The sequence below is a fragment of the Drosophila sulfurigaster genome, chromosome 2R (assembly GCF_023558435.1).
Source record: "Drosophila sulfurigaster albostrigata strain 15112-1811.04 chromosome 2R, ASM2355843v2, whole genome shotgun sequence".
Lineage (NCBI taxonomy): Eukaryota > Metazoa > Arthropoda > Insecta > Diptera > Drosophilidae > Drosophila > Drosophila sulfurigaster.
The window spans coordinates 10,768,023-10,778,273 of record NC_084882.1 but is presented as its reverse complement, the minus strand read 5'-3'; the positions used below and the strand labels follow the sequence as shown (position 1 = coordinate 10,778,273).

General features: G+C 34.5%; 1 long non-coding RNA gene across 1 annotated transcript; it reads left to right on the top strand.

Annotated features, from left to right (window-relative positions):
• Window positions 1-5,152: 5,152 nt before the first annotated feature.
• LOC133835504 (uncharacterized) lies at window positions 5,153-5,583 on the top strand. The gene is made up of 3 exons (XR_009893585.1): window positions 5,153-5,253; window positions 5,328-5,446; window positions 5,521-5,583. It is a non-coding gene; the product is annotated as an uncharacterized LOC133835504 (long non-coding RNA).
• The last annotated feature ends 4,668 nt before the right edge of the window (window positions 5,584-10,251 follow it).

Here is a 10,251-nt window from a genome sequence, read left to right as displayed (position 1 = left end):
TAACATCTGTTGGCGAGTGTATCTATTATCGGATGCAGATGTTATCGCGCGCAGCTGTTAGCTTGCAAAAATTTTAATTCAAATTGCAAATTAACTGAAAATGCTCACTCCTACGATTTTTAAATAATAAATTAATACAATATATGTCAAAATATTAAAAAAAAAAAAACATATCTTTTTAGAAACCTTTAAAACCAAATGTTAGTGACTGGCACTGAACTTATAAACTTTTATTTATAAATAACTTAAAACTAAATAAATGAATAATCATTTTTTTTTAACAGCTTTTTCAATTTATTCAATTTGTTTAAATGTAGCAGCATAATATAATTATATATTAACAATTATTTTTTTTTAATATTACAAGATAATATAGTGGGTGATCATAATCAGCCCAGCAGGCACATCCTGCGGGTGCAGTCTTTACAGACGCCTTTTGCCCTTGTATCTCATATTAAAAAAAAAATGTAACTTATTAATAATTTTAAAAATTATCGGTACTGCTAGAAATTAATTATAAATATAAATATATTACAATCTTTATTTTAACATTATTATATTTTAATTGAAACTTAAAATATATAAATTTATTGAAAAATAAATTCAAACCGTTAGTTTATTGTCCTTTGCTCGGCGTATTAAAAACTGTAGCTACTAAATCAGAATTGAAAAGTATTGGATAACATGCAGTTTATGGTACATTTTTTTATATGCGAAACATGTGTTACTCGCTTATTATCACAAGAAATTGTAAGCCATAAACTAGACTTATTTTATTCTCATAGTTATTTTTGCATTTTTTATGAAAAATGTAATAAATGCTTCAAGAAAGCAAATCTTTTTTGTCCCATTGCCAGTTTAATACATTAGATACAAAATAATACGAGTAGAATATTATTCTTAAATGAAAAACTTGAAAGTGGGGACAAATCTATTGAAATAAAATGAAAAGAAATGAAAGTGAACTAGCTTAAGCCAGTTATTCTGTTACTGTGCGACAGGCAAGTGTGAATCTATCATGGCTATAAACAATCCCAATGTCGACAATAACACACAGCACTTGAAAATTTACACTCAACACACACATTTAAATTGCCACACACACGCACACACAAAAGCAGTTGTAGCTTTTTTACTAAAATTGTGTAGGCTTCCAGGCAAACTGCAATGGAGCCTACACAGAAGAGTAACACAAACAAAAACACATTTATTTGTGTGGGTGCAATTATAAACACAAATTGTGTATATGTATGTGTGTGAGTGTACGTGCGTGTAGCGTGTGTATAACGGCATTGCAAACAATTTTATGGCTTTGGCTATTATTTTTTTGCCATAAATATTTATTAGATATTTGTGTTTTCTCTCCCCTAGCTCGAGTACCGAACAAAATGAGGAAGGCACAAAAAAGAGTGAATTGAGATAGAGAGTCCCTAATCGACAGCTGCCTGTTTGGCCTGTCCGAAACAATCAAATTTAAGTGCAGTTCTTAGGAAATTTAATACAATTCCATATATGATTAATACATATTGTTTATGGAGAAGTAATTCCATAGTATTTCATCAACTTGCACAGTCATTTCCAAGGATAAGATACAGGATATTATTGGAATCGACGAACCTAAAAATAAAGCAAAGAGTTTACACTTCGGCTTCTATAAATAAAAGCACGAATGAGTTGGAGAATCTATTTACTAATGCATTGAAGCGTTTCCTTTTATGAAATTATTGGGGAACAACGTCCCGGTTAATTAACCAAGCGTATCTCGAGAGACGCCAAGGCACCCAAATCACGAGCTGAAATTGCTGATTCAATACAAATTTGCGGGGTACAAAGCAGAACTCAATGCGGGTCACTCAAATTATACCGGAAGGGTGTACAATTTGGCATAAAACCCATAGGAAATTCAATGACGGGAAGGGAAGCGAAGCGGACAAAAGCAAAGCCACAAAACTTTCTATTTACAGCAATGAAATTAAGCAAAAAGTGTGAGAAGGGTCAATAAATAAATTAACAACTCGCGTTTATCAAGCTGGCCGCCCAACTCTGCAGGTTGAGTTTTTAATTATTTGCAAATAAAGGAACCGAAAACTCTTCCAATTAACACAGCTCTCATTCATTTCCATTCTCTTGGTTTACTCGACGTCGAAGTCGAGCTGCAAAACCGAAAAAGGCGACAAGAAAAAAACTTCTGAAAAATGAGCAAATCATAATGAATAAATGTCACACCGGAAGAGACGGAAATCTGAGCAAGTTTCCCCATAATGCACAACATTTCCGTCAAAGGCCCGAAAAGTGGCAAAGAGCATTACAATGTGACCGCCACGACAACGACAACGGCAACGACAACAACGATAATAACAATGCCAAGAGCCAAGAGCACCATGGCCAATGGGGGCAATGGGGATTGAGATGGCCTGGACATGGGATATCCACGGTGGGTCTTAATGGAAAACGCAGCTTGGCATAATAAACTTTCAGCGCTGAAAGCCAAAAGCGTGTTGACTTTGTTAATAAGTTCCGTAATAAGTTTTCCACAGTCAAAGGATGACCATGGTTAAAAAAAAGAGTGAAAACCGCAGGAGCATAAATAACACAAGAAACTGTAAAAAAAAACACTGTAAGTTCAGTGCAATCCAAACACAAACGAGAAAAGCAAATCACAGAAGCAACTGCGCCGCAGTGGGCCAGCAAAATGAGGCTGGGAAACGCTTTGAAGAGAGATACTCTTCGCTGCATAAGACTAAGAAAAATGAATGTATACTACTTTGCTCAAATAGAAAAGCAAATAATTGTTGCACTCGAGTGCACTCAATTGATTGACGTTAAATACTGTTGCATTTTATTGTAGCATACTTTTCAGGGCGGCATCAAGTATCCGCATAATTGTTTCAAAATTTTCTATTCATTTGATAGAACTCACAAGGAGATTTATTAAGTACCTTTAATTGAATGTATAAAATTAAATGTTCTTGTAAATATTGTAAAATTCCATTTCATTTTATTTGTTTCCCTATTCAAATTACTGTGATCGATTACTGTTTTGCTTTTGAATGTCAAATTGCCATAACAGGTAGCAGAATTCTTGTTAATTAACTAAATTTATATATTTAACAATGAAAATAAGATTATCTAATTCCCAAATATTTTATATTTAATATTTAAATTTACATTTTACTTTAATACATTTATATTAAGCCTATATTATTAACAACATTACTCTAACTTTTCACAATGTAATAATATAGAATTAATTTGTGTTTCAGGAAAGCTTGTGGAATTACATTTCTAAATGTAATCACAGCTAATGATAAATATACTTTAAGAAAAAAGAGTAGTTCATACTCTAGAAAAACCTTAAATATTAAAGTCAGCAGAAGTGAGAAAAAAAGGCATAGCTGGACGAGACTTCAACAAATGCAGGCACAACAATAACAAGAACAACACTAACAACAGATACAATAACAACATCAGCCGAAGAAAACAAGAGTAAAAAGAAAAGATGATTAATTTACGCGCCCATCGGTCCATCCGCAGCGTCCTTATCGTGGCTCGTCCTGCATAGGACCTTTTGTCCGCACAGTTTGTTTCACAATGGCAGCCGAAACTTAATTTGATTAACTCTGAGTAGGTCTCATCGAGCATTGTCTTTCCGGTTGCGGTTCATCAGGAATACCAACCAACTTTCGCATTACCACTCCCAGTGGATAATGATGTGGCCGGACTGCTCATCAGCCAACGACGACTTGCTGCTTGCCAAGCAAAAGAATGTCCACAGATATATGTATATGCGACTTTTAAGTGTTCCACTGAGTTGGTATTTTATTTTATTTTAGTTTATTGGTCGTGGGCAAGGAAATAAAACGGATGAGCGCTGAGTGTTTATGGTCAGGGCGTTCCAGAGGCGTTCGTAAATCGGCATTAGTGTGCTTAAATGATGTGCTCTATGCGGATAAATCCTGTTGTCGTTGTCCTTTGGCAACCCGCAACCCAGCTGATGGTCATGGGAATGTCAATGAAGACAATGAGGATGCCCAACTGAACGTACATTTTATTGAATTTAATTAAATCTTTGAAACTTCCGTCGGACAACTGCGTGCCAACACTAAAGAAATTCTCCAGGGAAATTGCTTAGCACAGGTCACGAATATTAGCGGGAATTTTCGATTCTAAGATAAATGTTGAATAGATGAAGTAGAATTATTTACCACCAGGAACCATTGACTTCAATATAAATAAGAAGAAAAGCTCAGACTACTATAATATACCCCCTACTGTACTCGTGATCAATTATTAAAATGTACCAAATGAATATACCAAAAAATAGTGGATCACGAATATAAGCGGAAAGATTAAATTAAATCTGACGAAATCCATCACATTATGGATCAGGGCGGTAAAGCAGAGCTGTCGAACCGCTGATAGTTGCCACTTCTCGTTATCGTTGTGGAAGTTGCGCCATGCGCTGCTACGATTTGGTGCTATGTGTTGCTGAGCCTGCGCCACTCGTCGTCAATCTCCGTCACTTCTTATTCTCGCTGAGACTACGGATCTCGAATCTGATGTTGCCACTGTGAATTATATACATATATACTCGGCATAAATAGCCGAGACAGCATCAATATCCCATAAATCGGTTGCTCATTAAGTCATTTGCAGACAACGAGAAACTGTCAACAGTTATTTGCGAGCTCTGAATAAAAATTGAGCTTAATCAGAAAGGTAATATTAATGTTATGATGAAACACTTGTGAGAATTATACTAATTAAATTGAAGATTGATTTCAGAGCTTTTCTTTGAGCTGTAATCTATTAGATCAGATGATTACCAAGCCTAAAGCGACGCTCCCTAAAGTGTTCCGCAAACGCTTTCAGCTCTAACGGATCATTGTTGGTGTCACCATGTAGGCCAATGGCTGCGAAAGCTGCTTTGATGACAGGATCATGTACCGCTGAATGCCCATGGTGCCCTGCATCTAGAGTGTGATTTCGTTTCTTCCCAATTATTGAGGTAATTATTCAGAAGATATCTGAATTATTTTACAATATTATTTAAACTTCATTTTGAGTTGTCATTGAATCTAGATCTAAATGACAACTCGATATGAAGTTTAAATAATATTGTAAAATAACTCAGATACCTTTGCAAACATAATCTTAGTAACAATCTAGACGATTGTATAGTCTAGATGTATAGTCTAGAGAGTTCAGAGCTCAGAGTCAGTTGAAATAAAACTATTTAACTAAATTTCTCAAGTATGTCGGTTGTGAACATTTTTGTAAATATATTTTTGAAATATTTTATTTTTTTTTATTGTAAAATAACTCAGATACCGTTGCAAACATAATCTTAGTAAGGTTATCTAGACGATTGTATAGTCTGGAAAGTCCAGAGCTCAGAGTCAGTTCAAATAAAACTATTTATCTAAAATGCTCCTCAATTTTTCAAGTATGTCGGTTGTGAACATTTTTATAAATATTTTTTTTAAATATTATTATTATATTATTTATTTTTATTTTTAGTTCTTCCCGGACAAACATCATCCAGTTGAATCGAACCAAAATCCGATTCGAATGACTAAGTTATCGAGGGCGATAACTATGATGAGCGCATAAGGTACTTTAGAATGAAAGAAGGCAGAATTCCGCTGCAAGGAACACCCGTTGGCGGGTGTTCATGGTGGGGGGAGGAGGTGGGACGACGGGCGGCGTCGAGGCACAGGCACAGTAAGAGAAAACAGCTATAAGGTGTTAAATACATACCCATCCTATTAGGAAATACTATAGGCCAATTTGTACAATAGGCAAATAATGCATACATTGAAGTTATGTATATGCATTAAATTATTCTTGAAGACTTTAGGATTTGTTAACGTCGAATAATCATGAATTTAAAATAAGTTGTGAAGTAATGGGCACCTGATATTACTTATTGTTGCTTAATTTGGGAAAAGGCATAGTGCCAGAAGCTGTTACAGGTTGGGAAGGTAAAGAAGAAGAACATAACCATCTTCATTCTTCGTAATTATATATTGAATGCCCATCCCGTCTGTTCCTATCTTTTTTTTATTTGTGTGTTTTACTAGGTGGCAAAAGACCCGCCTCATTTTCCCTGAGCTGTAATCGACGATGTAGGCAGAGTACGGCTCCAGTTTGCTGCCTACTTAACGTGTTTGTCACAACTTTAATTATAAAGATAAATATATTTACTACAAGAAGGAAAGTCGACTCTAATATTCAACATTCAAATACACAAATGAATGTGCCAAAAAAATACTGAATCATTAATATTATTAAAAACTTTCATAAACTAAGATAATGATATATATATACTAAACTGGTATGCACCATTGAATGACATCAATATAAACAAGGAGAGCTATCGTCGTGCCACCAAAAGAAAATATACCTTCATTTCATATAGTCCCTTATAGGATAGATATAGGAGCTTATGTGTGACTATAACTTATCGGCTGATGACGCTGGGTTGCATTTTCCTACTTCTGCCTTCTAAATAAGCAATACTTACTAAATGCTATGATTAAATACATTTTTATTGCAATCTTTGAATTTAATTTATCCGAAGTTCAACTCATAAAATTAGCTAAATTACTTTTGAAAAAATCAAAGTTGTAAAAAGTTCTCTTGAATGCGAGAAACATTCAAAAATACTTATGTGATTGCCTCCAATTCTACCAGGTTGGCAAATTCCAAAGACAGCATTTATCTGCAATGTTTCAATTGAAAATCGAAGCCAACAAAATATAATATGTAGCCATGTAAACATAAATCTCTGATGCTTATTCCAGCCACGTATTGGCCACATGTGAGCATGGAATATAATTTGTTGGCTTTGCAGTTTAGCATTTGTGGCATTCAATTTATTAATTGGTTTGAGATACAAATACCAGTAAAGTGATAAAGATACAGATACAGCTACAGATAAAGAGAAATGTACGTATAAATTGCAAACAACAGCTGCACAAAGCAGACAACCAATTTGCAATCTGTTATGAAAAATGTCAACAAATGTAAGAGCATCCGATATTTATATGCAATGCTACCTGCAGAGAGATAGTTGCCACTCGCACTCACACCCACACACATACACATACACATACACGTGGCAAGCTGAAGTGTATTCTTTTGCCGCTTTCTATTTGCATTCGCCAGTCGAGTGTCGATGTGTTTAGTCCTCCGGCTGTGCATGTGTTTGTCTGTGTGTCTGTGTGTGCCTTGCCATGCGGCCATTTCCATTGCCTTTTATGCAGTGCACTGCAGTAATGTGGCCCATATGTGACCCCAGACACTTACTCTTTATCCCATCCCCTGCTCCAACTACTCTATGCAGACTCCATTCGCTACCCGGCACGGTAATTGATTATCAAATTCAGCGTTGCATTTGCCGGCGCCATTTTCTATTGCACCGCAGTGTCGGCCACAAAGCTATTCTGCATGTCCCGCTTTATCCTTGCACACAAATACACATTCTCACATCCTCTTTTCTCTGCTGTCCTGAATTTAAATTTTTCTTCCCTCTACTTTTTTTGTTGCCACAAACTTTGGCTCAACATTTTTTGGCAATGATCCTTTGCTCTTTTCGGTGCGAGACAATCTAGCAAAGTAGCAAACATATTTTTAATGTGCAAAAATCTGTAAAATTTGTACGATGTCGCTTTGATTGCACTTTTAGCACATGGTTTATTATTATGGTGATTTTTATTTACAATGTTTTATACCTGCAATTGCTAAAAGCTCTAATTTTATTTAGTAAATTTTATTCAAGTAACCAAAGAATTTTGTAAGTAGCTTTAGATACAACTTTTGCAGACTTTTTAAAGTTTATCAGTCCCAAATATATGTATGTATATCCAATTAATAAGTATTCTTTTTAACAAACATAATTTGTATATAGGAAAAACTTTGAAATTTGTGATGTCGCTTTGATTGCACTTTTTACTCATGGTTTATAATTATGGTAATTTTTATTTATTTTATTTTTTAATTATAATGCAATTGCTAAAAGCTCTAGTTTTATGTAAAGTAGTGATTCTGTTTAAGTAACTGAATAGTAAATAGTTTATTAGTGATGAATAATTATTTTTTATACCTATATATATATTAAAGTCATAGGATTTTTTTGTGTTTCAGAAACTAAGTTAGTTAGTAACTTTAAACACTCTTATTCAAACTATTATAAATTTTTGTAATTAGTACTCGTTTTCCATTCTAATGTACGTAAAGTTCTACTATATAATGTAGAAGTTAATTAATTTGTGTTAAACTTCAAGATTTGTAATAGCAGCAGAAGAGAATATATTTCTGAAACTAATAATTTATTCAAGTATATTATGAATAACTTGAAATATATTTTCATGACTCTTGAAGTATTTGGAGAAATTCAGTTATTTTGAAAAGTAATCATGTTGCTTTGCTTATAGCTAGCTAATTAAAAATGATTGGAAAAGGTCGCCGTTATTCTATTTTCATTTCCTACTTTCGACGGATTTTTCTACATTTCTAATGCAAATGACAATCCTTTTTGTAGAGGTTGTTCTCAACAGCCTCGCAGACATTTATTAGTATGTCCCGAAACACAAACGCAAAAGCCATTAAAGTCATCTATTATTTAAGCGAGACCGTTATTGTTATCAATTCTAATTAATTAAAATGAAATTTCGCTGCGGTATCGAATGAAATATTTTTGCAATCAATTGAAATTCAATTAAAATGCGATGCCAGTTGGCGCGCACACAAGCACAAACACGAACACAAATACAAATACAAATACAAATTCCAAAAAAGGTGGCGTTTTAGAGGTACGAGTTAAATACATTTAGAAACATAAACGAATCGAGGAGTGTGCTTGTGTGCAGCCTAATGGCTTTTCCACCCACACTCACACACACAAATATCGGCACAGTGCAACAAAATCCATTAAGTTCAATTAAATGAATTCATCATTTAAAAACAAAATCTAAACAACAAAGCTACATAAAAAATGAACTTAAATTGATTACGAGCGGAAACGGAAATGCGTGAGGGCCATTCGACCAACATGAGCTTGCCCTCTGACCCTTTGCATAGTGCCCAGTCAGACGTCCAAGTTAACGTTATGCCGCAAGCTCTCTGAGCATAATAAATTCGGTTATGGCTCAAATTATTCAAGGGAAACGCTTGAATGAATCAATTTGACAGCAACGCCAACGGCGGCGACTATTCGCACAAGCAAACGCGATGACCTTGTGCACAACTGTACCCAACTCTCAAGAGACTCGAGCTGGAATTTTTATCGAGTGCCACGCCCATGGCAAGTCATCAGCACTCAGCATGTTTGCCTGGCATTGCCTAAGATTGTGTTCATCAATTAGTTATAAATCACACACTGACCCAAAACCCTTTCCATTAGCATCCCAGCTAATAAGTGTGCAACTGTGATCTCTAAATGCGAATACACGAATACATCTATGTCAGCTGCGACCACAGTGCGTATGCGGTTAATTTAATAGTAATTTATTTAAAGCAACTTCTTTGGTTTTGCTACAACAAATGAGATGTGAAAATTTAATAATCAAAAGCAACCCTCAAATGCTATAAAGTGAGAAATAAAATTAAAAATAAAGCAAGTTGTATTATTCCTAATATATACCAAATTAATATACCGCAAAAATACTGAAATATATATATACTATACTACTTTATTTCCCCATACAGAAGTATTTCTTAAATAACTTCTACAATCGCAACCAAATTTTCTGGAATCTTAACTACTATAGTTTTTATTGTATGTACCAAAAATCGCTCTGTCTTTTAAATTCTGCTTGTTATTCGATTTTTGCCGATTTGCGGGGACGGAAGTGGGCATGGCAAAAATTTGAAACAAACTTGATGTGCGTGCTGTCAAAAAACAAATTATATTTCTATCCCTTCTAGTCTCTGTGATCTAGGTGTTCATACTAACTGAAGAACAGACAGACGGATCGACGGATGGACAGGCATGGCTATAACGTCGCCGCTGTTGACAATGATCAAAATTATATAAAATTTATGGGGTCCTTCTGCCAGTGACATACATTTCCTGGAAGCACAAAGATATAATATATTTATAAATATATATTTATAAATTAAAAATACGAGTAAAAAACAAGCTTATATAACAATTGCCAAGATAATTTATCAGCCAATTTTAATGGCAACAAGTAGGAAAGCTACAGTAATATTCTCAAAACATAGTAAAACTATACACCAAAAATA